A 28,000-nucleotide genomic window follows, 5' to 3' on the forward strand; every position below is an offset into this window, starting at 1 on the left:
AGGTAAGGCTTAGGGAATCCATAACAGCTATAGAGAGACAAAGGAATGTAGTTCAGTGAGTAGCCGAAATGCTAGAAGAAGGGTTAACTCCAAAAGACGAGAGGAGAAACTACACACCAGAGTGGTGGAGACGCCGTTTATGTTTTTTAATGAAGTAGATATGTTTTCTCTTTTACATGATGGTGCTTTTGGAATTAAAGAAAATCTGGCTTCACATGCCAAAGAGAATTGTAGGAAAATGGTGTTGTTAATAAATCATCACTTGTTAGGGTGTTACCTAAATGGAGACGGGAACGCAATGGAAGAGGATTTCATACGAGTTTGATTATTTGCTTCACGAACTTGAACGATCTTCTTCAAGATCTTCGAATATTTTGAAAGATTTCTCCACGAAGAAGAACTCCACACCATAAATCCTTGGGAAGAGATGGAATCCCAAGAGCACACAATTACTTGGAGAGTAGGGAGAGAGAGAGGCAGATCCTGGTTGCCAATGTTATGATGGGACTTAGGGTTAGAGCATCTATTTATAGCCAAAACCCTAAGTCCCCCCCCCTTTACAGTCTTTCACTCAAACAAGGAAAGGGAGAGAGGGAGTCATTCACATAAAGTGAATGGCTCCCTCCCCTTGCTCACGGATTGGGTTAGGCCGCCCCTCATGGGTACCATGGATCGGATCCGATTAATAGGTATAAACATTTTGTGTTCAATATTTAATTTGTGTTTTCTTAGTTCTATACAATTTTCTATTGCTTTTATCACAATTTCTATAAAATATTTTGGTTGAAACTAATATGAGCTTTATCATCTTATATTGATCAAGCTGTGTCTTTGAATATCAGACTTATGGTTAACGAGAGGCTAAACCATGGAAGCACTTGCAAGTTGCAACGAGGTTCTGTTTAGTTGTTTTACTTCTTTATTCTCTCTCTCTCTCTCCAGCAAACATTTAACTCTTAACGTAATAGTTCACACGGTATTAAATCACCCATTAAGGCTACAAAGGAGGCTGGATTACTTCTTTAAAAAAAATTTTAATATTTAGTTGGAATTGAGTTCCTTGTCCGACTGGTAACCGTATCAAACCATAGGTTTCTTGTGGATAGGCAAATATATGTCAACATTTGACAGTTCTATAAACAAATTATGTTGATGATGTTGTTTCTATGGTTACATTATTTGGAACTTCGCATATGTATATGCTATTTTAAAATTTCAATTTTTATTTTACTACCAGAATCCAAACAATGTAATGAATGCATAACTTGGTGTTCTTGTGATTTCAAGTTCTTCCTCTTTCCTTGTATTTTGCTTTAATTCACGTTAATTCTAAAATATTTATTGGTTAAATTCATCTCATATTACTAAGTTTCTATTTTTTCTATTGATGCTCCTTGATTGAACATGGACTGAATAAAAAATAACTGTAGCTTCTTCCCCTTTTTCTTATTTTTCTATGAAAATTTTACCAATTATCTTGCTCTTTATAGATTTTGAGACAATTTCTGTTCTATTTGTTCATTAACAGGTTCAAAACTACTTCTAAGGGTGGTATTGAGACTCCAATATTGGTCTAAATATATTTGGAATACCTAAGGTGGAAATGGTTGGGATTTAGATGATAGAGTTTGTCCAACATTTTTACAAATGGGCCTGCATCAATTCCAAATGTGGTATAGCTGACATGATTTGCATTGAACATACTTGAACTAAGCCACTACATTGCAATCAGGATAAAAGAACATCTGCAAACATGGATGTTTTTGAAGAATCAAGAAATGATATGAATATCTGGATATTTTTTTCGCAGCCTTCTACAACCATTTTTCTGCATGGGTTTTCTGCTTCTTCACACCTAATTTTGTTATTAGTCTTATCCATTTCCTGGGCTTCCAAGAGAGGCATGATGCCCATTCTTAAAAATTCAAAACTAATGTTGAAGAATACATACTTTTTATACTATTGGTCAGTCCTTATATCTTGCATGGGGCTGTTTTTCAGTGATCTTCTTCTATGTGTGTTAAACTTCGTCTCTGGGTATATACAAGGTTGGTCTAATTTAAAGCTTGTTGCGCAGTTTGATTTTGCATTCAGAACACTCACTTGGTTTGTGGTATTTGCTTACTTGCACATCCAGTTTTCTCATTCAAGTGAGTGCAGGTTCCCCATTTTTTTAAGGATTTGGTGGGCCCTCTACTTTCTAATGTTTTATTCCTATCTTGTTATACATGTTGATTTGTATTGGAAACATTTGTCCTTACCATTCCTGCTATGGGTCTCCGATGCTATATCCATTATTGCTAGTTTGTTCTTGTGTTATGTTGGGTTGTTTGGCAAGGGGCGAGAAGATGAAGATTTCCATCTTTTGGATCCTCGTTTGAATATTAGTTCTACTCAAAACAATGGTAATGATGGACAAGGATCAAGTGTCGGTGGAGAGAGTATAATTCCTTATGCAAATGCTAATCTTCTTAGCATTTTCACTCTCACTTGGATGGGCCCTTTGCTAGCACTCGGGTATAAAAAAACACTAGATCTTGAAGATATTCCTCAGCTTGCTAATTGTGATAGTGCAAATGCGGTATTTTCTCATTTTAGAAATAAACTTGAATCTGATGGCAATGGTGGTCAAGTAAGCACACTCAAGTTGGTGAAGGCATTGATTCTCTCAACATGGAAAGAGATTCTGTGGACTGCTCTATTCTCCATTGTATGCACATTGGCTTCTTATGTTGGACCATACCTTATTGATGTCTTTGTTCAGTATCTCAATAGCCCTCACAAACTAAAATATAAAGGCTATGTGCTAGTATTGATTTTCCTTCTTTCAAAACTCATAAGGTGCTTCTCAGAGAGGCATTTGTTTTTTCAACTGCGAAAGATGGCAATTAAGGTCCGTGCTTCCTTGGTCACAATGATCTATAAGAAGGGTCTCAAACTTTCAAGCCTATCAAAGCAGGGCCACACTAGTGGGGAGAACGTTAATTTGGTGAGTGTTGATGTTGATAGAATTGGCCTTTATAGTTGGTACTTGCACGATATATGGAGGGTGCCTATTCAGGTTGTTCTGGCATTGCTGATCTTGTACAAGAGCCTTGGGGTTGCTTCACTTGTGGCTTTTGTTTCTACAATAATTTTGATGTTAACAAATGTTCCACTAGGAAAATTACAGGAGAAATTTCAAGAAGGACTGATGGATTCAAAGGATCAAAGAATGAAGTTGACATCTGAGGCCTTAAGGAATATGAGGGTTCTCAAGCTCCAGGGTTGGGAGATGAAGTTCTTGGCTAAGATAATTGAGCTCAGGAACTTTGAAACAAGATGGTTAAAAAAGTTACTTTATACATTAGCTATGGCTTCCTTTGTCTACTTGTGTTCACCTATGTTTGTATCCATGGTTACTTTTGGGTTCTGCGTGCTTATGGGAATTCCTCTAGAGTCAGGGAAGATTGTATCTGCACTTGCAACATTTGATTTATTGAAAGGGCCCATTTATAATCTCCCAGATACAATTTCCATGGTAGTTCAAACTAAAGTTTCCCTCAACAGGATAACCTCATTCCTTTGTCTTGATGAGCTTCAACCGAATATAGTACAAAAGCTTTCAAGAGATAGTGTTGAGGTTGCAGTTGAGATAGTTAGGGGGAATTTTTCTTGGAACCTTCATTCCCATAATGTCACATTAAAAGATCTTAATATTCGAGTGTACCGTGGTATGAGAGTAGCTGTTTGTGGTTCTGTTGGGTCAGGCAAGTCAAGTTTGCTTTCATGTATACTGGGGGAAGTACCAAAGGTATCTGGAGCCATTAACTTGAATGGGACGAAAGCTTATGTTGCATAGTCACCTTGGATACAAAGTGGTAAAATAGTAGATAATATATTGTTTGGTAAGGAGATGGATAAGGAAAGGTATGAGATGATCCTTGAAGCATGTTCATTGAAGAAGGACTTAGAATTATTTGCCTTTGGTGACCAGACTATCATAGGGGATAGAGGGATTAACTTGAGTGGTGGGCAAAAACAAAGAATTCAGATTGCACGTGCTTTGTACCATGATGCTGATATTTATTTGCTTGATGATCCATTTAGTGCTGTGGATGCTCACACAGGAACTCATCTATTTAAGGTAGCTACTCTTTGAGCTCTACTTCTAATCTTTCTTTGATTAAATGGCTTGAAACTATACATCTCAGTGCTTACATCATAAAAAAAATTTCCATAAAAAACTAAATTTGATATAAAAATTGATTACGGAGAATGTAGTCATGGTTATTTAAACAAACCAAACTAACAAACACATGATATTGTGCGATGCATGTTTTTGCATAAAACCTATGGTTTGATATTACTTATCATTATGAAAAATAAATTATATTAATATGTATAAATATTTAACTTTTATGTAACCATGAAATTTTTTTCTGAAGTGGTGAAATGTTAGTGTCTTAATTTTTGTGGCAGGAATGTTTGCTGGGAATATTGAATTCAAAAACAGTAATTTATGTTAGCCATCAAGTAGAGTTTTTACTTTCTGTTGATCTTATCCTGGTGAGAATATACCTTCTTTCTACCTCAACTTCAACTCCCTTAACTTAGTTTAAGATTGATTATTTATATTCTTTTTGGTAGGTTATGAGAGATGGAAGGATTACTCAAGCAGGAAAGTATGAAGAAATTCTTAGCTTAGGAACAGATTTTATGGACTTAGTGGATTCACATAAAAAAGCTTTGGTAGAACTTAAAACTGTCGAAGAGACTTCCATTCAAGATGATGAGGAAAGAGAAACCAAAAACTACAAAACAGAAAAATTGATTGGATCAAAAGAGCAACTTGTTCAAGAAGAAAGAAGAGAAAGGGGTGGAATTAGTCTTTCATTCTACTGGAAATATGTTACTATGGCATGTAAAGGGGGTTTTATACCAATGATATTGTTGACACAAATTGTTTTTCAGCTTCTCCTAATAGTCAGTAGTTATTGGATTGTATGGGCTACTCCCATTTCAGAGGATGTAAGACCTCATGTTAGTGGATCCACTCTCATCTTTGTTTATGTTGCTCTGACCCTTGGAAGCTCTCTTTGTGTATTTACAAGGTCCATGCTCATTGTAACTGCTGGATACAAGACAGCCACTCTACTCTTTAACAAAATGCATTTGTGCATTTTTCGTGCTCCATTATCATTTTTTGATTCTACTCCGAGTGGAAGGGTTCTAAATCGGGTTAGTAAATCTGCTTAATTACTCTTGGGATACAAATGATTTGTTTGATCAAAATAAAAGTATATATAATTTGAAATAACTCTATTTTTGTATATAGGCATCCATCGATCAAAGTGCAGTTGATACCACTATTCCACGTCAATTTGAAGAAGTTCTTATCTCAGTCATTGGATTCCTAGGAACTACTGTAGTAATGTCACAGGTTTCATGGAAAATGTTAATAGCTTTTATTCCGATGACTATAACATGCATATGGTACCAGGTAATTCTATAGCCACTTCCATTTCTCATGATTAACCCCAGATGATTAATATATACCCTATAGTTAACAACTTAACATGCCTTAGTACAAGTTGGTTCAAGCTTGCTTTGATAAGTGATTTCTAAATTTGCTTGGTTCACCCCAAAATTGATTTTGTGGTGCTTGCATCTATGCTTGGCTATGAAAATAGTGATTTAATTCTTAATATTCTTCTTAAATTTGTAAAGAATATATGCAAGTAATCCATGTAAAAAGGGGGAATCCTATAACCTTATTCCGACCTAGGATAATAAGTTCATGAGCTTGTGCTATAGTCCTAGATTGGTAGGAGACCTACTAGGAGCTAGTAACCAGGATTTGATATGAATTGGTGGTCTGATTAGGTCAAAATAAGGTTTTAAGTCAAAATTAGGGTTAGGGTTTGAGGTGTTGGTTATGCTAGGCATGTGTAGGGGAGTCTATCAGTGAAGGTTCTAAGATGTTTTGATGGGTGGAAGTGTGTAAACTTAGTTGACAACAGGTTAGGTTTACGGGTTTCGGGTTTTTGGAAAGTGGAAATTGGAGGGATCTAGGGTTTAGGGTGAAGGGATTGCAACCAAGTTTGGATCAAGTGATCCCTAGAGGGAATGGAGCACTAGGCCAGCTTTTGGTGATGTTCCGATGGTTAGGATGGGCAGGGCAAAAATTAGGGTTTATGGGGTTTTAATGGAAGTGAGGTTTTCTAGGGTTTGAATGGGGGATGGGGCAACAAAGTGGATCGAGTTCTTCTAAGAGGCAGGGGAGTACTCGATGGGAATTTGACAGATTGTGATGGTGGGTTTGGTCTGTGCAGGTTTTTGGTTATGGAAAAATTAAAAACAAAAGGGGGAAAGCTAGAGTTGGGGCTGTAGAGGATTAGAAGAAGAATGGAGGAGATGGGGATCTCTTCTAACTTACTACTGTTGCAAAAATTCTCTAGCAACAACTTGTTGGAAGTTACAACTTGAATAAAAAATTGTATTTTGACAAGACTTGAAGTAAAACTTGAAAACGAACCACCCGGGCTTTACATCGCAAGGTATTGATTGGACCAAACACCAATCCCACCAGTTTTGATCACACACAAATCAAACCTTCACGGTGGAAGAGAAGGTGTGGCAGCTTGAAAGCAGTTTTTAATTTCAAAAGTGGAGAGTGAAGTACTCCACAAATTCTATTGCTTAAATAATGGCCCAAGGGCCTTACTCCTATTTAGCCTAGGAGTATGAAACTCCTAACCGACTAACATTATTCCACCTCCCTTCTAAATTTGTGGGAGTGTGGACCCAAAAAGAAAAAAGAAAACTTCATTAATAAAGAGGTGATTTATTGAACCACTGGTTCAATTTAAAACATGAAAATAAACTAAGTATAGAGCTAATCCCATATTCATCCTATGTACTCCTACTTTAGGCCCATAAAAGTATCCTATTACATAGAAAACCCATGGGACTAAAGACCATAGTACTATATCTCGCGATATATCGGTATCTCGGGCCTACCGAGATATCCGAAATATCCGAGATATCGTGAAATATGCCCGAAATATTGCATTTTTTCTGTAATATTTTGGGGGTCCATCTCGGGGGGTATTTGGCCATATCTAGGCCTGAAACTTCATGGACAGCCTTATTTAAGCTTAATAAACACATTTAAACCATAGAATTGTAAAAATGTGAATTCAAATTGGTGTTTTGGGCTTGCACCCTTGATTGACATACGGTCGCCGACCCTAATGTATAAATAGTTAAATACACATAGATTAATGAAATCACAACTTAAGTTATAAATTACAAGTGCTAAACTGCTAATAGTAGTTGTTGTGCCTCCCTGGATCAATCCCACTCATGTCTCGCTGGAGTCGACGTCCATTGCTCTCTGTTTGAAGGACATATGTGGACCACGGTATAGAATCAGAGAAGAAACGAGTGTAGTCATCCACAAGTATCACGTAAATGGAATCATCAACATACTATAGGTAACCTATCCTAGGATATAAACTAGGGTTACCAATCGATCCAGTCCGTGAAGAAGATGATCCACTGTGATATGATGTTGGCGCCGACGCAAGAGGCGATGGCATTGGCTGCATGTATGGCTGGTGAAGTTGGTAGCTAGGTCCGCTAGGGTATGCAAAGATGTTATCTACAAAAGATGATCCAGTATGTCCCTGGGACTGGGACTGGTAGTCATAGTCCCCTACCCCACTAAACTGCCCATATGATGATGATCCATATCCATATCCACCGTAAGGTTGTGATGCACCATAATCCGATGCCAATGGAGTGGCATGTGTGTCAAAAGATGGGGCACACCAATGTCCAGTCGGTCCTCCCTCCCTATCACCCATACTCAAACCACCAACAGAGCTAGATAGGTTATCAATGTCCATGTGATTAGCTTGCAACTGTGTTTGTCGACCCCTACGCTTCCTGTTGTATATATGTAGGGGGCCTCTCGAGGGTGGGGGTGCGGGGGCACGTGCTCCGTGGTCCGTATCTTGTGTGGCATGATCAAACTGTGTCTCTCTAGTGAATCGGAGTGGCTCTACAGGTGCCGTATCCTGAGCCTCCTAGCCTACCACATAACGCTCTCGCATACCGTCAAATTCTTCACCAGCATCACCACCACCAGCATCACCATCACCACCACCAGCATCACCATCATCACCATCATCATCATTTGAGGACTTAGACCAGTCTTCATCATCAGCAACATTGCCACCAGTGGGCTGGAATGGTATGGGTGAGGCTTCCCTTGCATGTATCTGACCCTCGTCAGCCATATACTCGTCCACATCAGCACCAATCTCAGAAGCTATTATGGGGTCGGGCCTACCTCCCTCCTCATCCAACACTGGCTCACCTCTATCCCTCACCCAATCCACAATAGGGTCCTCATCTTCTGAGTCAACTTGAAAGATGTCAGCTAGATCAATGGTGCCCCTCTGTCCCTCATGTCCCATGCGTATGTATTGCAGTTTCAGCCTCAAGTTGTAGTGCACATACACCATGTCAGATAAACGTTGAGACCCCAATCTGTTGCACCTCTTGGAGTGGATGAGTGCAAAGGTACTCCAGTTCCTCTCAAAACCAGATGCAGAACATGTTTGGGCAAGGACTTTAATTGCTATTCTTCTTAAGTTTTCAGCTGATTCCCCATGCAACACCCACCATTCAGCTGCATTACAAGTTTACAACAAAAAAGACATGTGTCAAATGTTGTTTCAACTTTCAACTTTCAAATTTCAATACATATGTAATTTAAAACTTAAAAGAATTACCAGCATCACCAAGTGCTCTGCCTTGTATCGCAGCCTCAGTTCCAAAATTTCCCAATGCATCCCTAAATACCTTGATCTACACCCATGTGGAAAATTAGTAAGTACTTCTTCACTACTTATTTGAAAGCATCAATAAGTTGAGTTTCCAAATGAATTCACTTCATTGTTGCAAATTGCTTGTAGTGCACCATCTGGCTCCAACTTCTTCACTACTTGTTTCACAGCATCAATAAGTTGAGTTTCCAACCCAAGCCTATTGTTATATTGATACTTAGGGTTCAAGTAGTATGCTGAAATATGACATATAGAATAGAGGTATTGTCAAATGCATAGGTAATTAGTAAATAATAATACTATGAATTAGTAAACATAAAACAAATTTACTCACCGACCTTATCTTTGTGGATGCATAAGTTGATTCTCCCAGCGAGCATTTATGATATCTAAGAAGTGTTTGCTACTGCGAGGAGCCACACTATAGACACTATCTTTCATCAAGTCTATTGCAGCATATAGGACTGGCATGGTTGGGCCCTTCAGAGCGGAGTCAGCAACATGTAGAAATTTAACTACTGGCTCTAAAACTTTCACCACTTTGCTTAGTTTGGTCCAGAAGTCCTCAGATGACATCGTTGTTTGTGCTTCCCTCCCATTTGCAGTCTTGGAACCCTTCCATTCAAACCACTCCTCAGAAGCAAACATGCTTCTCAGCCCGGCCTTCTTTGTCTCAATGCTTTTGAGAGCAATGTAGTTGGTGGCAAATCTTGTGATGCCAGGCCTAACCAAGTCACCCCCACATTTTTTCCTCAATAGATTGAGTGCATAGGAGTGGTTGTATACAAAGTTGGTGACTTGTCTTGCACTTTCAACCACAGTCTTCACCAACTTTAACTTTCCCATATCTTTTAGCATTAAGTCAATGTAATGGGCTGCACAAGGAGTCCAGAAGAGCCGACACTTACTATTGTTCATCATCTTCTCACCGGCCAGCTTGAAGTTACTTCCATTGTCCGTTATAATCTGGACAACATTCTCAATACCCACATCTTTTTCCACTACTTCTTTTAACAATCTGTAAATATATTTTGCATCCTTTATCTCTTTGGATGCATCCACAGATTTGAGGAACACTGTCCTCCCATCATAATAAACCATGAAATTGATGATGGACTTTCTTGTAGGCCCAGTCCATCCATCTGCCATTATAGTCACCCCATATATCTCCCACATATTCCTTATCTCACTAATGTACTCATCAATCTCACTCTTTTGTTGAGGTAGATAAACATTCATTACCTCATATGGGGTGGGGCCCTTGAATCTGGGCCAGCCTCGCAATGGTATCTATCATGGTATCATAATGGGGGCCTTGTGCGATGTTCTTTGGGATGGTATGGTATAGCATCCACTTAGCTATTGATTCTTTAACTAATCCCTTCATCCCCTTCCATGCTCCTTTGATTGGGTTGATCGCTTCCTTTCTTCTTATGCAATTTAGGATCGATGTTGATGGTGGTACTGCATGGTAGAGGTGTTGGGGCTGCCCTCACACTTTGTGATCTTTTAAAAGGATTCAAAGTTCTAGGACCTCCAGAATCGCCGACTCCTCCACTACCTCCTACTCTTTGTCTCTCCGATCATCTTGAAAACTTACTCTACTCCTTGAAACATCCGCCTAAAATCCCTAGCCTCCTCTCTGTTTGTATGTCATCAGTGCTCGCAATGTCATCATCATCATCGAGGAGTCATCATCATCATCATCATCATCATTGTATCGTCTTCCTCCTCCCATCGAACTCCTCACTGTATCCTCAAGTTGTTCTCTTATCCTTTGTTTGTCAGCCTTCCTCTTCTTTCTTCCCCTCAAACTATCACCAATCTCCCTGGCTACTTCAGTAGGGACCATATGACAACCTACAACATCTTTAGATCCTCCAGTCAGATGTTGTTCAAGTCTACTGGACCCACCTCCCATAAATTGCATGTGACAATAGTTACATATAGATTTTCTCTTATCCCCATCAATGGGAGTACCATGTAACCATGCAATGTCACCCCTATGCTGGCTGGCTGGTCTCTCTTGTTCCCTCTGTTCTCTTTGTTCCCTCCGCCCCCTTTGTTGACTACTTTCCCCCACCTTTTGCTTGCCCTTCGACGTTGTCTATCACGATCCGCCATAATGATACTTGTTTATCGCAATGTAAGTAACACAAATAATTAAAAAACTTAATGTAGATGCACTTCAATTGACACTTTTAGATTACTAATACACTTGTATAGTTATTTAATATTTTTCCCCTAACCCTTATATTTTTCACATAATTAAAACCAATTTTTTATATATAATGTTAATATAAGTATTGACCTAACACAACAAAACCAAAAATTAGTAAACATAATATACATGTAATGCATCTCAAAACATATAGAAATAACTTTCATATTTTTTAAACTTAAAACTCATATTTTTCCTTATTTATTTCTGTTTTTTTAATTTTTTATATATTTTTCTTAATTTTTGAAAATTAAAAGAATTATTTAAGAGCAGAAAAATAAATCCGACACTGTGAAGCCGTAGATCGGCCATTGGTGTCTAACATATATTTAATTCATTACCATCTAAGTCATACTACCCCTAATTATTTCCTATTTTAGTTGTAGGAAAATGAATTTTTAAAACCAAAAAAAAAATATAAAAAAATACATATGGGAAAAAAATTTCGACACCGTGAGGCTGTAGATCGGCCTCTGGTGTCTAACATATATTAATATCATCAACATCCAACAACATTTGTACAAAGTTTTTTTTAAAAAAAATAGTTTTAGAGAAATAGAATTTACCTTAAATAATGAAAATAGGCTTGGATGATGAGCTTAGATGACCCTCCGACGTCTTTCCGGCGACAAGGAGCTTCAACAATGCTTGGATGAGGCTTGGAAGGGAGGAAGAAAAGCAAAAAATGAGGAAGAAGAGAGAAAATTTGATTTTCAGCAGCTCTCGGTCGAAATATCGACCAAGAGCTGCGAAATATGGAATAACAGGGGCCTTAGTGTAACACTATTTGTCACTTTTACAATATCTCGTGATATATCGTGAGATCCACGATATATCGTCGATATATCATAATATATCGACGAGATATTGTATTTTTTTGTTTCGGAAGTGTTTCGTATCTCGGGCATGTCGAGATTCATGAAATATAGCGATATATCGCCGATATATCGCGAGATTTTATACCATGCTAAAGACCCAACATGTGTAGAATCTAACCTTAGACTTATTCCCATCAAAATAAGCCTCTTTTGGTGATGTATTTGCATCAACATAGTCTTAGTTCATCGTCGAGAAATGAAAGAAGACTTCGCAATGTTGTTGTGTTTGGGTTGTGAAAGACCCAAAACGCAAGCTAGTAGGGAGAGGCATAACAATCTTACAGTATAAAGAGGGCAGAACTTGCACCTCAAGTAAAAAAGAAAAATAGGAACTTGACATAATAAGTGCAACACAAAAATAGAAACTACTCTAATTAACTTTGACTGAAATAAATTAGAAGCATAATAAGATATTCACTCCTTCAAGTGGACCCCACCATAAGTGAATATCGGCCAGCACTTGAACTGCCAAATTTTATCAATAAATTGACAATAATGCCCCCACAATTCTAGGTTTGAGAGACCCAGCAACTCCCAACCCTTCTCCTATGAGTCCCCTTAGTGTATTTCTTGCAAATAGCTTGGCTTCTGCATCAGCTCCCCTCCTCTTAGAAACATTCATCTCCGATGAATGGAGGAATGACATCTAGCTCTCATACAACTCTGGGTTAAGGCACTTGAAATCGTCCGCATGGATCCATGTGTTGTCCTTGATTGATCGGCCTTTCCATTTGACTAGGAAAGAATAATAATGCTTACCACCCCTCATCATGGTGTACTTGTCGTCAAGCACTTCTTCAATTGCATCTTCCATTGGAGTAGTAAACTGGGGAAGCCATAGAGCATGTGCTAAATCTCCTTCGTTAGAATGGTGTCCAAGGTAGATGTTAAGGTTGGCTACATTAAATACATTGCTGATCCTCATGTCTAATGGTAGCTTCAGCATATACGCATTGGTTCCAACGCGTTTTAGCACTAAATGGCCCCATCTTTCTTGGATGAAGCTTGTGATTGGCACCTGGAGGGTAACGTTCAGCATCCACACCATGACCATATCTCCTGGCTGAAACTCAACGTATCTGCGATGGCAGTTGGCGACTGCTTGGTACCCTTCGTTGTTGATGGCGATGCGGCGTCTAACGGCTGCATGCACATTGGTAATGTGCCGTAGGAACTCATAGCCTCAATGCTAACTCTAGCTTGAGGTGGCAATGGCCTAAATCAATGGGTCTCTTGGGCTGAAGTATAAGAATTATCTCAAATGGCGTCCTTCTAGTAGTACGGTTAATGGAGCTGTTGTAAGCAAACTCAAATGTCTAAGATAGAGGACCAAGTCTTCTCATGATCACTAACAAGGCAGCGAAGAAGATTCCCTAAGCTCCTATTAACCACTTCAGTCTGTCCATCGGCTTGAGGATGGAAGGCCATTGAGAACTTCAGCTTGGTGTTTGTTTTCAGCCATTGTGTCTTCCAAAAATAGCTCATAAACTTCACATCACGGTCGAAGACTATGGATTTAGGCAGGCCATGAATACGAACAACTTCTTTGAAAAAGATTTTGGCTATGTGGCTGGCGTCTAATGTTTTCTTGCAAGGGATAAAGTGTGCCATCTTAGAAAAACGATTAACCACCAAAAAAATAGTCATACCGTTCACGGGTAGGTGGTAACCAAGAACGAAATTCATGCTAATGTGCTGCCAAGGAGCATGTGGGGCAGGCAATGGAGTGTAAAGGCCTGTGTTTTGTTTATCTCCTTTGGCTATTTGACAAACACGACACTGCTAAACTATGTGTTGCACATCACTTAGCATATGTGGCCAGTAGTACAAGTCACCCACCAGTGCATAGGTCTTGTCCTTGCCAAAATGTCCTTCCATGCCACCGCCATGGAGCTCATAAACAAGGTGTTGCCTCATAGATGTGTTGGGGATGCAAAGGTGCGTCCCTAGGAATAAATAACCATCATGCAAAGAATACTTAGCATTGTTTCCACCTTGCTATAAATTTTGTAAAATGTTAGAAAAATCAACATCAGAAAAATACTCATCTTTAATATGCTCCATTCCGGTGCTATGGGCTGCAAAGGTGTTCACCATAATCGTCTTTCTACTCAACGCATCAGCAACCTGGTTCTCTTTTCCAACCTTGCATTTCAAGGAAAAAGTGAACTCTTGAAGGTAAGCAATCCATTTGGCATGCCGATTGCTTATGGACCTTTGAGAGTGTAGGTACTTTAAAGCTTTATGGTCTAAAAATAGGATAAATTCCTTTCTAATCAGGTAGTGTCGCCAATGCTTCAAGATTTGGATAACAGCATAGAGCTCAAAATCATAGGAAGAATACCTCTTCTTAGCATCACTCAACTTCTCACTACAAAATGCAATGGGGTGGCCAGCTTGCATAAGATCTCCTCCAATGCCTATGTGAAGCATCAGTGGCAACTTCAAACATCAACTCAAAATTTGGGAGGCGAAGAATAGGTGCCTGAGTCATTTTTTTCTTAATTTGGTGGAATACCTTAGTTGCTACCCATGTCCACTGGAATTGCACTTTGCTTCCCTTCATACATTCTGTTATAGGTGTCATTATAGCGTTAAAGTTCCTAATGAATCTCCAGTAAAAGGAGGCAAGGCCGTGAAGACTACGAACTTCAGTTAGGGTCTTGGGAATAGGCCAATCCACCACACTTTTAAACTTCTCCAGGTCAGCTTCAACTCCCTTTGAAGAGATAATAAATCGAAGGAATATTACCTTGGGCAGCATAAAGGAACATTTTTTGAGCTTAATGTAGAGCTTTTTATCACGTAGCACTCTCATAACGCGCCTCAAGTGTTTAAGATGTTCTTCTTGGCTGTGACTGTAAATGAATATATCATCAAAGTACACAACAAGAAACTTCCCAATAAAAGGCTATAGGACTTGGGTCATCACCCTCATGAAAGTACTTGGCGCATTGGTGAGACCAAAAGGCATAACTCGTCACTAACGTAGCCCATCTTTAGTTTTGAAAATTGTTTTCCAGTCGTCACCAGGGCGTATATGGATCTGGTGGTAGCCGATCTTCAAATCTATCTTAGAAAAGATAGAGGATCCAGTCAACATGTCCAACATGTCTTCAAGACGTGAGATAGGGAACCTGTACTTGACCGTGATTTTGTTTATGGTACGGCTATTGGTGCACATCCTCCAAGAACTGTCCTTCTTTGGTGTCATCAATGCTAGAACGACACAAGGGCTCATGCTTTTAATGATGAATCCTTTGCATAGCAACTCATCCACTTGTCTCTTCAACTCAGCATGCTCACTTGGACTAAGGCAATAGGTGGGCTGATTTGGTAGGACCGATCCAGGCACCAAGTCTATAGCATGCTAGATGTCTCTCATGGGTGGTAGATCATTTGGTAAGCCCTCTGGTACAAAGTTTTTAAAGTCAGCCAGCAACTCCTTTATAGGCTTAGGAACTTTCACTTCTTTTGCTGGTCCAACTTCTGTGGCAACAAGAGCAAGGATCAAACCTGTCTCTTTACTTGTAGACATAAATTCATGGTGAGGGGGTGCTAAAATTTTCTTTCCAGCCTGTTGTCCCTTGATTTGGCACGTCTCCTTCTTTGGGCTGCTTGGTAATGGACTTTAGTATGTGTTGCCTCTTTGCTTGGGCTACTCTCAACTTGGGCTTCATTAATGGAATGTTGAGGGGGTTCAACACCAATGGCTTCCCTTTGAAATCAAAGAAGCATTGGTTCATTCCACCCACTAGAACATTGTTGTCATACAACCACGGGTGTCCAAGCAGCACATTGGTGAGCACCATGGAGATCACATCACACCAAACACCTTCTTCATAACCTGAAATTTTTAAAGGGACAGAACAGCGTTGATTAACCTCCAAAGTATTACTATTTAGCAATGATACCTTATATGGCTGCAGGTGTGGTTCCACTTTGAGCTATCCATCCACCACACAAGCTTGAGAAATAACATTCACGCAGTTGCCACTATCAACAATGACTTGTTGTAGTTGGTCCACTAGTCAGAAGTGTATAAAATATGCAATGACGCCTCCAATCTTCGCCCTACTGTTCAGCTACTAGAATTCTTATGACCATGTTCACCTCATAGAAGTTTTGTTCACCATCATCATCCCAAAGGGTGTCATCATCTTCCCCTTCATGGTCAACGTCAACAGTCCATGTAGCATCAAGTTGAGACTCACAAATAAGCATCTTTGGGTTATTTTCTATTGATGAAATAACAGTGTTTGCCTTGCTTTGGGGCAGTACTTGGCAACATGTACTATGCCATCACAATGAAAACAATATGTAGAACTGTTTTCCCTACTAACCATAGGGGCCTTGCCTTTCTCTTTAGCAGTAAAAGAAGATCATGTAGGCTGTCCACTAGGGCAAGAAGGTGTGTAGGGCTTTTTTTTTCCAGCAGCTTGAGAATTGTAATGTCTAGGGGCTGCCTTCAATAAATCTTCCGCTTCAAGGGCCTTCTCAAAGCAATCATTGAGACTCTCAATTGGCACCACTCCCATCTTGTCATGAATTTCAACTTTCAATCCCAATTTGAAATGGGGGTGATCATCTTCCTAATTGATTCCGATACGGGCAACCAAATTGTTGAATTTGTCCATGTACTCCTCTACGGACAAGGTGCCTTGGCGAAGGGTGTTAAGCTGGTCATGCAACCTTTTACGAAAAGTGGAAGGTAAATATTTTGCCTTCAAGGATCTTTCATCTCCTCCCAAGTAATAGGTTCATTGTGTTGGCAGCGCAGTTTGTCTTCATAATTTCTCTACCATTCTCTTGCTTGTCCAGTCAACTTGGTACGAGCCAGCTTGAGTTTATGCTCCTCCATCAAAGTAAACCAGTTGAAGTAATCATCAAAAGTACACAGCCAATCATAGAAGATAATAGGATCAAATTTCCCATTGTAGTCTCTAAGTTCAAGCTTGACCTTGTGCTTGTCATCTTGCCATCTAGAACCAAAATCAGCAGCTTCATCATCATCAGGGTATTGGTTGCGTAGAACTCTTTAGGGTAGACGAGGAGGATGATTAGGACGAGTTTGAAGTCTTCCCAAAGTAGATGTCCAGAATTTTCCTTTATCTCCTGCATATCTCTCTTCAATGTTGCCATATCTTCAGATAACTATCGAATAGTTAGAACAAGTTCATTAGAATTTAGCGAATCATGAAGAGGATTGTTAGAACTATCCTCATCAGCCATAGCTCTAATACCAAATAATGTAAGACTAGGTTACTAGTCCCAAAAACCCACAAAATTCAAATTAGCAACAAAACTCAAAATTAGCAGAATAGGGTTCTAAATCAAACCAACCAAGAGAATAACACCAAAGTAGGGATCTAGTGTAGCTTGTAGAGAGGGAAGGCTACATTGAAAGTTTCATACAATTCCAGTGGTGGAATTGGGAGATCTAGCTTCAACATCAAATTAGCAGGTAGAGCTCTGTAGGCCAAACCAACCACCAGGTGGGGCTTAAGTTTGGATCGAGTGGAGGTCCCTTGGAGATGAAACTCTACTGCAATTTTGAGTCAGTTTTGATGAATGGTTGAAGAGATCGGAGTTGGTGATGAAATTATAAGGTTTAGGCTACAGAGCAAACAAGCCCACAGAATGGGCTTAAACTGGGATTGAGTAGGCCTCCTGTAGGTGTGTGTTAAAATATTGTATTAATTGCCATGGAGGGTATTTTAATTTTTCTGGTTATTTTCCCCTATAACCGACTCTAATTAAATAGTCGGCTATGTAGGAGCAATTCTATAATTTTTCTCTCCCCTCTTCTATTATAAATAAAGGGGCTTGGAGGAATTAATTACTTGATGTGGTCTAGGTCTACATATCTCACTATTGTTGGTCGTGGTCTCACTGAACATATCACTGGTACTGCCGAGAAGCCATTTGTTGTTGGTCCTCTTCAAGATCGATGGATCTCTAATGACTCTCAAGTCATGTCTTTTTTACTGAACTCCATGTAACCAAATTTGACCAATGGTTATTTGCTACTAGAAACTGTTGCTCAGATTTGGATGGCTACGAAGGAAACTTATGGACAGGTTGGAAACGATGCCCAGGTTTATGAACTCCACCAGAAGATTCATGAAACTACCTAGAAAGACCTTTCCATCTCTAAGTATTATGTTGTCCTTCATAGTCTATGGCAACATCTAGACCACTACTCTGATTATCGGCCCACTAATACAATCGATATTGCTGCCTATCGTAAGCATGTTGACAGGATTTGGATTTATATCTTCCTAGCTGGTTTAATTGCTGAATATGACCATATTCGAGTTCACATTTTGGGCAGAGCTCTATTCCCTACCTTGGAACAGTCGTATGCTTTAGTTCTTTCTGAAGAAAATCGTAGAGCAGCCATGCTACATGCTCCCATCACTGGCTGATCAGCTCTACAGACCGCTGCTACTGCTGCTCCTACTGCTCCTAGTGATTCTTCTAAAGGAACTATGAGATGTGAATGTTGTAACAAACTCTATCACAGCAAAGCCACCTATTGATAGCTTCATGGTAAACCAGCTGATTTTGAGGCCAAGCGTGCTGCTCGTGGGATATCAAAAAACAAAGCCAATCATACTGAGACTGTTCTCAGAGCTCCTACTACTGACGTTGGTCTCTCCCTGGATGAATTTCAGGCATTCCATCATATGTTACAGGCTTCTACTACATCTACTACATCGACTCCTGCCAATTAATCCGCCACTTTAGGTTCCCATTTTGCTCACTCAGGTATTCCGTTTGCTGGTCATTATGCATCAGTAGTCTCCACTCCTTAGATCATCGACTTTGGTGCCACTGACCATATGAATGTATCCTCTAGCCTATTGTTATCGCTATTCAACCACTTCTGAGAAAGACAAGGTTCTAGTGACTGATGGTTCTCTCTCCTCTATAGCTCTATCTCTAGTAAAGGCTCTGTCAGTTGCTCTCCTTCTATCATTTTATCCTCTGTTTTACATATACCTAATTTTACTACTAACCTTCTGTCCATTACTAGTCTTAGTCATGACTTGAATTGTAAAGTAACCTTTTTTTCTTTCCACTATGTTTTTTAGGATCTGGCAACTGGGGCGACGATTGGATGGGGTAAAGTGCATGGTGGATTGTATCTACTTGATGATGGTTATCCTCCTTCACCACCACCACCATCGCCCATTCATCAAACTTCAGTGGTCTCTTCTGAAGTTCAAAAATGGCATAATCGATTAGGTCACCCCCCTTAGGAATTTTATCTCATTTATTTTCAGCATTAGTTAAGCAATGTAATAAGGATGACCTTTTTGTGACGCTTGTGTTCTGGCCAAACAGATTCATTCAACTTATTCTATTTCTAATAAAATAAGTTTTTCCCTTTTTCATCTGGTTCATACTAATGTGTGGGGTCCTAGTCAAAAACCTTCTCTTTCCCATTGTTGGTTTGTTTCCTTCGTTGATTGTCACTCTAGGAGTACCTGTGTGTATTTGATGCATAATAAAAGTGATGTTTCTACCCCAAGGGGTCAGCTCAGTTGGCAAAAGTCCAACTCCTCAAATAAGAGGTCATGAGTTCAAACCACCTTGGGGCCTATCCTAGTAATATAATATATAAGCTCCTGATAAACAAAAAAAAAGTGATGTTTCTCATCTTCAACATTTTTATAAGTTGGTTCAGACCTAATTCATTGTCACTCTCAAAATTTTGAGGAGTAACAATGGCAAAGAGTATATGGAAGGTCAGTTCCAATACTACCTTGCTGCCCATGGGATCCTGTACCAGATCAGTTGTGTTGATATACCTGCCCAGAATGGAGTGGCTGAAAGAAAAATCCGCCACCTCTTAGAGGTGGCTCAGGCACTTATGTTTGCCCGTAATGTTCCTCCCCAATATTGGGGGGATGCTGTTCTTATTGCAGCATACCTTATTAACAGGCTGCCTACCCGAGTTCTTGACTCCAGTACCCATGCTGCCCTTTTAAATGGTTCTTCCTCCTTTATAGTTTCCCCTAAAATTTTGATTGTGTTTGTTATGTTAGGGATACTCGGTCCCCTAGTAAACTTGAGCCTCGTGGCCTTCGGTGCATTTTCTTGGGACATTCTCCCTCCCAGAAAGGTTATAAATGTTACCATCCACCCACCCGTCGTACCATGGTGAGTATGGATTTTATTTTCCATGAAACCCTTTCCTATTATCTCCCTCCACCTCTTCAGGGGGAGAATTCTAGTGAAGAGGTGTTGACTCTTGGGGCCCCTCTCCTTCTTGAGGCTCCCGTGTTAACTAGCTTGAACCCACTCCTATCCTTCACATAGAAGAGGATCCTATACAGAAGGAGACCTTAGATACTGGTAATGACACAGTTCCTGTTCAGGGTTAGCTTACTCCAGTCCAGAAAACCATTGGAGAATTTCAGAGGAGAATTAATGACTCAAATCTCAAAACATATCAGAGATGATGTTCCAAATACAAGCAACTTCCATCCACTGCACCATAAGTACCCATTCAGTTTTCGACTCTGGATCCAGATCATCCTCCCACTTCAGGTAGGACCCCTTCTCCTGAGTTTCCTATTGCTCTTCGCAAAGGTATTGGGACTTGTACTCAACATCTTATATCTCATGTTGTCTCCTATAATTCCCTTTCTCCATCCTTTCGTGCTTTTGTTTCCTCTCTTTCTTCTGTTCGTATTCCTCATAATTGGCAGGAAGCTCTTACAGATGGAAAGTGGAAGGCAACAATGATGGAAGAAATGAGAGCCTTACAAAAAAAATGATACATGGGATCTTATGGTTTTTCCTCTAGGGAAAAGACCAGTTGGATGTAAATGGGTGTTTGTGGTTAAACAGAAGGTTGATGGCTCTGTGAATCGATATAAGACACAGTTGGTGGCAAAGGGGTTCACTTAGACATATGGGATTGACTACCAGGAGACCTTTGCACCTGTTGCTAAACTAAACACTGTTAGAGTGCTACTATCTTGTGCTGTAAATATGAGATGGGATTTACAACAATTGGATGTGAAGAATACATTCCTCCATGACGAGCTTGAAGAGGAGGTATATATGGACATTCCACTTGGGTTCTCATGTGACAAAACCAACGGTAAGGGATGTAAGTTGAAGCGTGCTTTATATGGGCTAAAGCAATCACCTCGTGCCTGGTTTGGAAGATTTCATAAGGCTATGATTTTATGGGATATAAACAGAGCAATGCTGACCATACTCTCTTTATCAAAAGGAATGGTGATATGGTAACCATTCTCATAGTCTATGTGGATGATATTGTGGTAACTGGGAATGATGGTGATGAGATCAACAAGTTGAAGACTTTCCTTGGCCGTGAATTTGAAATAAAGGATCTGGGATAGCTTAAATATATTCTAGGTATAGCGGTTACACGATCTTTAAAGGGCATCTTTCTTTCTCAATGAAAGTGCATCCTAGATCTATTGTCTAAGACTGGGTTGTTAGGGTGTCACCCTGCTAATACACCTACGAAAGCTACTATAAGACTGAAGGAAAAAGAGGGTGAATCAGTTGACAAAGGTCGCTACCAGAGACTAGTAGGAAAACTTATTTACCTCTGTCATACATGACCAAACATAGCCATCGTCGTGAGTTTGGTAAGTCAATTTATACATGATCCTTATTCCTCTCATTTGGATGTTGTTCTTCGTATTCTTTGTTATTTGAAGTCAGCCCCGGGAAAAGGAATTCTTTTATCTCCTCATGACCATCTACTAGTTGAAGCGTATACTGATGCTGATTAAGCTGGATCTTTTGATAGAAAGTCTATATTTGGTTATTGCTCTTTTGTAGGTGGAAATCTTGTCATTTGGTGTAGTAAGAAACAAAACGTGGTAGCAAGGTCCAGTGCTGAAGCAGAGTTTCGTACTATGGCACAAGGCATTTGTGAGTTGTTGTGGCTTAGAGGTTTACTACAAGATCCCTGTCAGGCTCCCTATGATGTTGTATTGTGACAACAAGGCTGTCATTAGCATTGCTCACAATCCAGTTCAGCATAATTATACCAAGCATGTGGAGGTTGATAGGCACTTCATCAAAGAAAAGCTGGAAGGACTGATTTGTTTACCTTTTGTGAAGTTTGTTGATCAATTGGTTGATGTGTTCACTAAAGGGTAAAGTGGGAAAGTCTTTCATTCTATTTTAGTCAAGTTGGGCATGTTTGATATTTATGCTCCAACTTGAGGGGGAGTGTTAAAATATTGTATTAATTATCTTGGGGGGTATTTTAATCTTTCTAGTTATTTCCCCCTATAACCGACTCTAATTAAATAGAGTTGACAATGTAAAGGCAATTCTATAATTTTTCTCTCCCCTCTTCTATTATAAATAAAGCGGCTTGGATGTTCATTAATACATCCAAGCATTTTGCTCTAATACTTCTTTCCTTTTAATAGTGTGGTTCAACCCTCAAAACCCTGCTAGAAACAGAGTGTAGGTCTTCAAGTTATGGTGGTTCGATTGGGGCTAGAAGCAGGAGCAGCAGCCGACCAGCAACAAGGTGATTCGATCCTCCTTATTTAAGAACAGTAGCAGTAGCAGTAGCATTTGAGTGTCCTTCTTAATGGATGGAGCAATATATCACAACAGGACTTAGGGATCGATGGTGGGACAAAGAAGATGAAGAAGATAGAAAATAGAAGGTCGGGAAATAGATTGATTAGGCTCTCACAGTCAGGCTCCTTCAGCCTTTCAAGTCACACACACACACACACAACTTAGAAAGGAATCATACTTGCAGCAAAAGCAATTTTCATTCAACTATGTAAATCGTGGGGAGAGGCATAACAGCCTTACAATATAAAGAGAGCAGAACTTGCACCTCAAGTAAAAAAGAAAAATAGAAACTTGGCATAATAAATGCAACATAAAAATAGGAACTACTCTAATTAACTTTGACTGAAATAAATTAGAAACATAATAAGATCTTCACTCCTTCAAGTGGACCCAAGTCCCAAAATTTTGTCAATAAATTAACAAAAATGCCCCCACGATTATGGATTTGAGAGACCCAACAACTACCAGCCGACCCAACTTAAAGTTGGTTGGCCTATGGCCCATTGGGTTGGTCCACCAATTGGTGAAGTGAACCAGCCCTTCTCCCATGAGTCCCCTTATTGCATTTTGTGCCAAACATCTTGACTTCTGCATCACTATGTTATCAAAGTACAAAGTGCACCAAAATGAAATGGTTGTGCTTTTGATATGCATAAAATATCTTAGATATATATGGATAAAAATATAATATAGCCTACTAGTTCTATTGGTTGCTCCATCGGTTGGAGCTCAATAGAAAAATAAGATAATACTTAACAAAAGTTTACAAATAATAAATTAATAAACAATTTTTCATTTTTGTACTAAAATAATAAACCAGATAATAATTGTGAAAATAAATTATTAAATAATTTTAAAATGATAAATTTGTAAACAATCTTAAATTAGTAAATGGTAAATTAATAAATAATTAATTATCATAACTAAACACTAGGGATTAAAAGGAAAAAAGTCCATCGAAAAGCCTTGTCATAGTGATCAAACAATTTTAGGTCATGTGGATGGCTGCTTGAGCCAAGTTGATCATTCTATAGTTGTTCTCAATTTGAGTTAGTCACGTATCAAGTTTTAGACCCAAACTCCATTGTATGGCCCATCATTTTTGGACTTCTACTCCTGTATTTTCAATGATTGAGTTGAATTTGCCTAAAGTTGTGGAAGTTGAATTCTCAAGTAATCGGGGTTCAAATTTAATACATGGATGAGTGGTGATTTAGAGAATCCACATCGCTAAAAAATTGAGCACCAATGGAACTGTCATGTGGTAGATATTTGAGATGTCAAGGGAAGCTATCTAGGTGGACCTCCTAGGAATCGGTGACACATTATTAATTAGTTGAACATTTGTAATGGGAAACTCTTCTTCCTTCCCATCTTTCCTTTATATCCCTCTTTCTTCTTAAGTGAAGCACATGCTCTGCGCTTTATGCTAATAAGCATGCAAAGGCGCATTTATCCTAAATGAAGTTCATAGGCTGGACTACGCTACACTTGCGTTAAACTACACATTCATTTGCTAGGATATGGAAACATGCAATTATTAATTGAATTTTAAATTTGATAATATGAATAAAAAATTTGAATGAAAAAAGAAAATGAATACCACAAAATTCCAGATATAGTTATGTTCTTGTTTATTGAACTTTCTATTCTAGAATTTAGGGAAAGAAATTTTTGGATATAGACAACATACAAGTAATGTATATATTTTAATCAACATCAAATAAAAATAGAAAATAATATCCCTTCAAAAGAGAACCATTGAACTAAATAAAAAGAATGAAATATTTTCCTACAATTTCATCCATGATGGCTTTGTTACTATCAACCATCTAAATGCAAGTAGCTCACATAAAGAAATCTCTCATTTAAAAACGCCTATATAATTCTCTTACTAACTATATATTCATTACACTAATTTTACATTGTACCTAATTTCCTTTTTCATGAACCTTGTCTTGTAGCAATACTACATAACTACAGCACGAGAAGTATCACGACTAGTCGGAGTATGTCAGGCTCCAATTATACAACATTTTGCTGAATCTAGTTTAGGTTTAGCAACAATTAGGTGCTTTGATCAAGAAGAGAGATTTATAGACACAAACCTCAAGCTGGTGGATGGGTATTCTCGGCCCAAGTTTTATTTCTCTGGTGCAATGGAGTGGTTATGCTTCCGCATGGATATGCTGGCATCCATCACATATGCCGTCTCTTTGATTTTCTTGATCTCAGTGCAAAAGGGATTACTGAGTCCTGGTAAAAAGTTGAACTTAAGATCTTATAAAATCAACTCTTGGGGCAACCATGATTGATTGCTTGCATGAAAGCATGATTTTGAATTTATTTTGTTTTCTTCTCTCTCTTGCAGGTGTCCTAGGTTTAGCAATCACATATGGGCTTAAATTCAGTATGCATAGTGTTGTATGGGATCTTAGTATCCTTGAGAGTAAAATCATATCTGTTGAGAGAATACTACAGTACACCTGCATCCCTAGTGAATCCCCTCTGTTAGTAAAAGAAAATATGCCAAGTAATGAATGGCCATCACAAGGGAAGGTTGATATTGTTGATCTACAGGTAATCCCCAATCTGGATTCCTCGAGTCTTTCTCTCCTCGCTAATATCCTCGTTTTATGGAATAGACCCTCTGAAGCCTAATATTGCTGGACAGTTCTTCATGCTCTTATGGAATTTTGCTAAGCTTTGATTTGATTATTTAAGATGTATGTAGGTCAAGTATGCCCCACACCTTCCTCTTGTCTTGCGAGGAATCACATGTAGTTTCTCCGGAGGGATGAAGATTGGCATCGTTGGGCGAACGGGAAGTGGTAAATCAACTCTCGTTCAGGCTCTCTTCCGCATGGTTGAACCTGCAGCTGGTCAAATTTTGATAGATGGTATCAATATCTCCAAGATTGGCCTTCATGACTTGCGATCAAGATTGAGCATCATCTTACAAGACCCCATAATGTTTGAGGGGACTCTGAGAAGCAATATTGACCCACTTGAAGAGAACACTGATGATCAAATCTGGGAGGTGGGGATTTTTTTTCATTTGATGAGAAATATTTAATCAAATATGTTGGGCATATCTTTTTCTTGATTCGTCGACAAAACAAATGCATCTCAATTGAATGATTAAGACATGTATCTCTATGAACTTCTTTCTTGTGGTTGGATTTTTTTTTTTATTTTGCTTCAATTTTTGAAACCCTTTCCGTTGAGATATTAAATCATTTCATTAGATGTACTGGATCATCTTTAGGTCAAGTTTGTCCTAAGAGATTCTCTTGATAGAGATATAGGAAGTGCACTATTTTTCTGACTTGTATTCCATTCCACTTGTTATCCGTTTCCTTGTTCATTTCATCTTTTGCTTAGCTCATCTTTAACGATCAATTCTCTGTCATCTTGAATAATCAATCAAGGAGGAAAGTTGACATTGAGTTTTTGTTGTCTTAGGCTTTGGATAGATGCCAGCTTGGTAATGAAGTTAAAAAGAAGGAAGGGAAGCTTGATTCTGCAGGTTGGTTTCCTCTCATATTCACTATGCATCAAAGTTGTTCAACATCAATTTATCCATACATAAGTGCACAATCTCTTCAAAATTCTTCCTGTATAAAATGTCTAACTTTTAGTGCACAACTAACTCCTTTTCCGACAAAAAGTAGAGTAAGAAAAGTTAATGAAGATAAGATCTTGAACGGCTAACTTGTTGTCATAATGGCTATCACAGTTATTGAGAATGGAGAAAATTGGAGCATTGGTCAAAGGCAACTAGTCTGTCTAGGGAGGATATTACTCAAGAGGAACAAAGTGTTAGTACTCAATGAAGCTACTTCATCAGTGGATACTGCGACTGACTATCTAATTCAACAAATGCTTCGGCAACACTTCTCAGGGTCTACCATCATTACAATCGCACATAGGTTAACATCAATTCTTGATATTGATATGGTCCTCCTTATCGATAATGGTTAGTAGCCAATAATTAATACACTCCGATCAAATATGTTTAATTGAGTTCGGTAATACGTCTTCACATTCTTTTTTTGTGCTCACCAATTCAGAATATTGACATGTTTTATTGTCTTAAGCAGGCCTTGTACTAGAATATGATTCCCCAGCAAAATTGTTAGAGAACAAGTCCTCATCATTTGCAAAGCTTGTTAAGGAGTATACTCGAAGATTTAGTTCCTAGCTTTTGGAAGGCTAAATGAGTTTTGAATGTTCAGATGTGAGCAGACTGCATTAGGCACATGCATTGCTATTTTGAGTATGACATAAATTGTTGGGAGAAGACAGTGGAATAATTAATGAATATGTGTGTAATGATTTGAGTTGGCATTGGAAATTAGTTGATGTATTGGGGTTATAAAAGAAGAGAATGAAAAATGAAATCTTTTTCTTCATGTATGTTTACAAATATTGGGAAAAGTATTAGTAGTCAGACAATATCTTTAGACTACAAAAAATATCTATCATGTGGCATATTGGATAGAGCTGAAGGACAAGTAGAGGTCAAGGTTTTTTGCTCACATGTCAAACTTTGGCTAAAATGGAGTTGACCAATTGGCAATATATATATATTAAATGAAACAGCTAGTTGAGAATAAAAGTGAATATGCCAATACATAGGGGGTATATTAATGAATCTGAATTTTAAATTTGACATGTGCCACACCCTATACCATTTTTTCGTACAATCAAAGTTGCCACATTGCCTTCAATGAGGCAAAACTTATGGATAAAAATTATGTCATAAAGCTTATAAAACAAAAAATTTTGATCCCTGATTTTTTATAAAAAACAATTGTTTTATCTTTTCTATGTCTAAATTTTTCTTACAAATTCATGAATAAATTTTCAAGTATATCTTCTCAAAGTTTTCCTTCCATGGTCATTTAGTTAATCTAAAAAACTCTCAAAATTGATTCTTAGAGCATTAATTAAAATTTTCCTATATCCAACCATTTGGGAGGTTATTCTGATGTATAAAGTTTTAGATGGAGAAGGTTTTGGTTCCTTTTGTTGAACTTTCTATTCTTGAGTCGACTTTTCTTGTTTTTGTCATTTACTTTTTCGGGTAAGAAATCCTTGTCGAGTTCACAACATTTTGGGTTCTTTATATCAAACATATCATTTTAGTGTGTGTAATTGCAAAAATAAATTTAATACTTTTGTCTTCCTTGGCAACTTCTTTAGATGGTAAATACAATCTGGTCATCTGGGCGCACAAGTTTACAATTGAAGTTCTAACTAAGCTGTCTTATTAGAACTATAGTTTTCTCGGATCCGACTCCTCTCCAGGGAGCCTAGCCCCCAGTGAGTGCTCGGGGCATCCAAGGGTTAGGCTGTGCCACACACATCCTGGTGTATGCCCAATCAACCATGGGAATGTGTGCGGCACAGCCCAACAGCAGGATGCCCCCTGGGCGCTGGGCTCCCTGGAGAGGAGCTCAATC

At 38.7% G+C, this 28,000-nt stretch overlaps 1 pseudogene; it reads left to right on the forward strand.

The window, feature by feature from the left end:
* Window positions 1-1,620: 1,620 nt before the first annotated feature.
* LOC122653747 lies at window positions 1,621-26,841 on the forward strand (annotated as a pseudogene).
* Window positions 26,842-28,000: the final 1,159 nt, after the last annotated feature.

This window comes from Telopea speciosissima, chromosome 3 (genome assembly GCF_018873765.1).
Source record: "Telopea speciosissima isolate NSW1024214 ecotype Mountain lineage chromosome 3, Tspe_v1, whole genome shotgun sequence".
Lineage (NCBI taxonomy): Eukaryota > Viridiplantae > Streptophyta > Magnoliopsida > Proteales > Proteaceae > Telopea > Telopea speciosissima.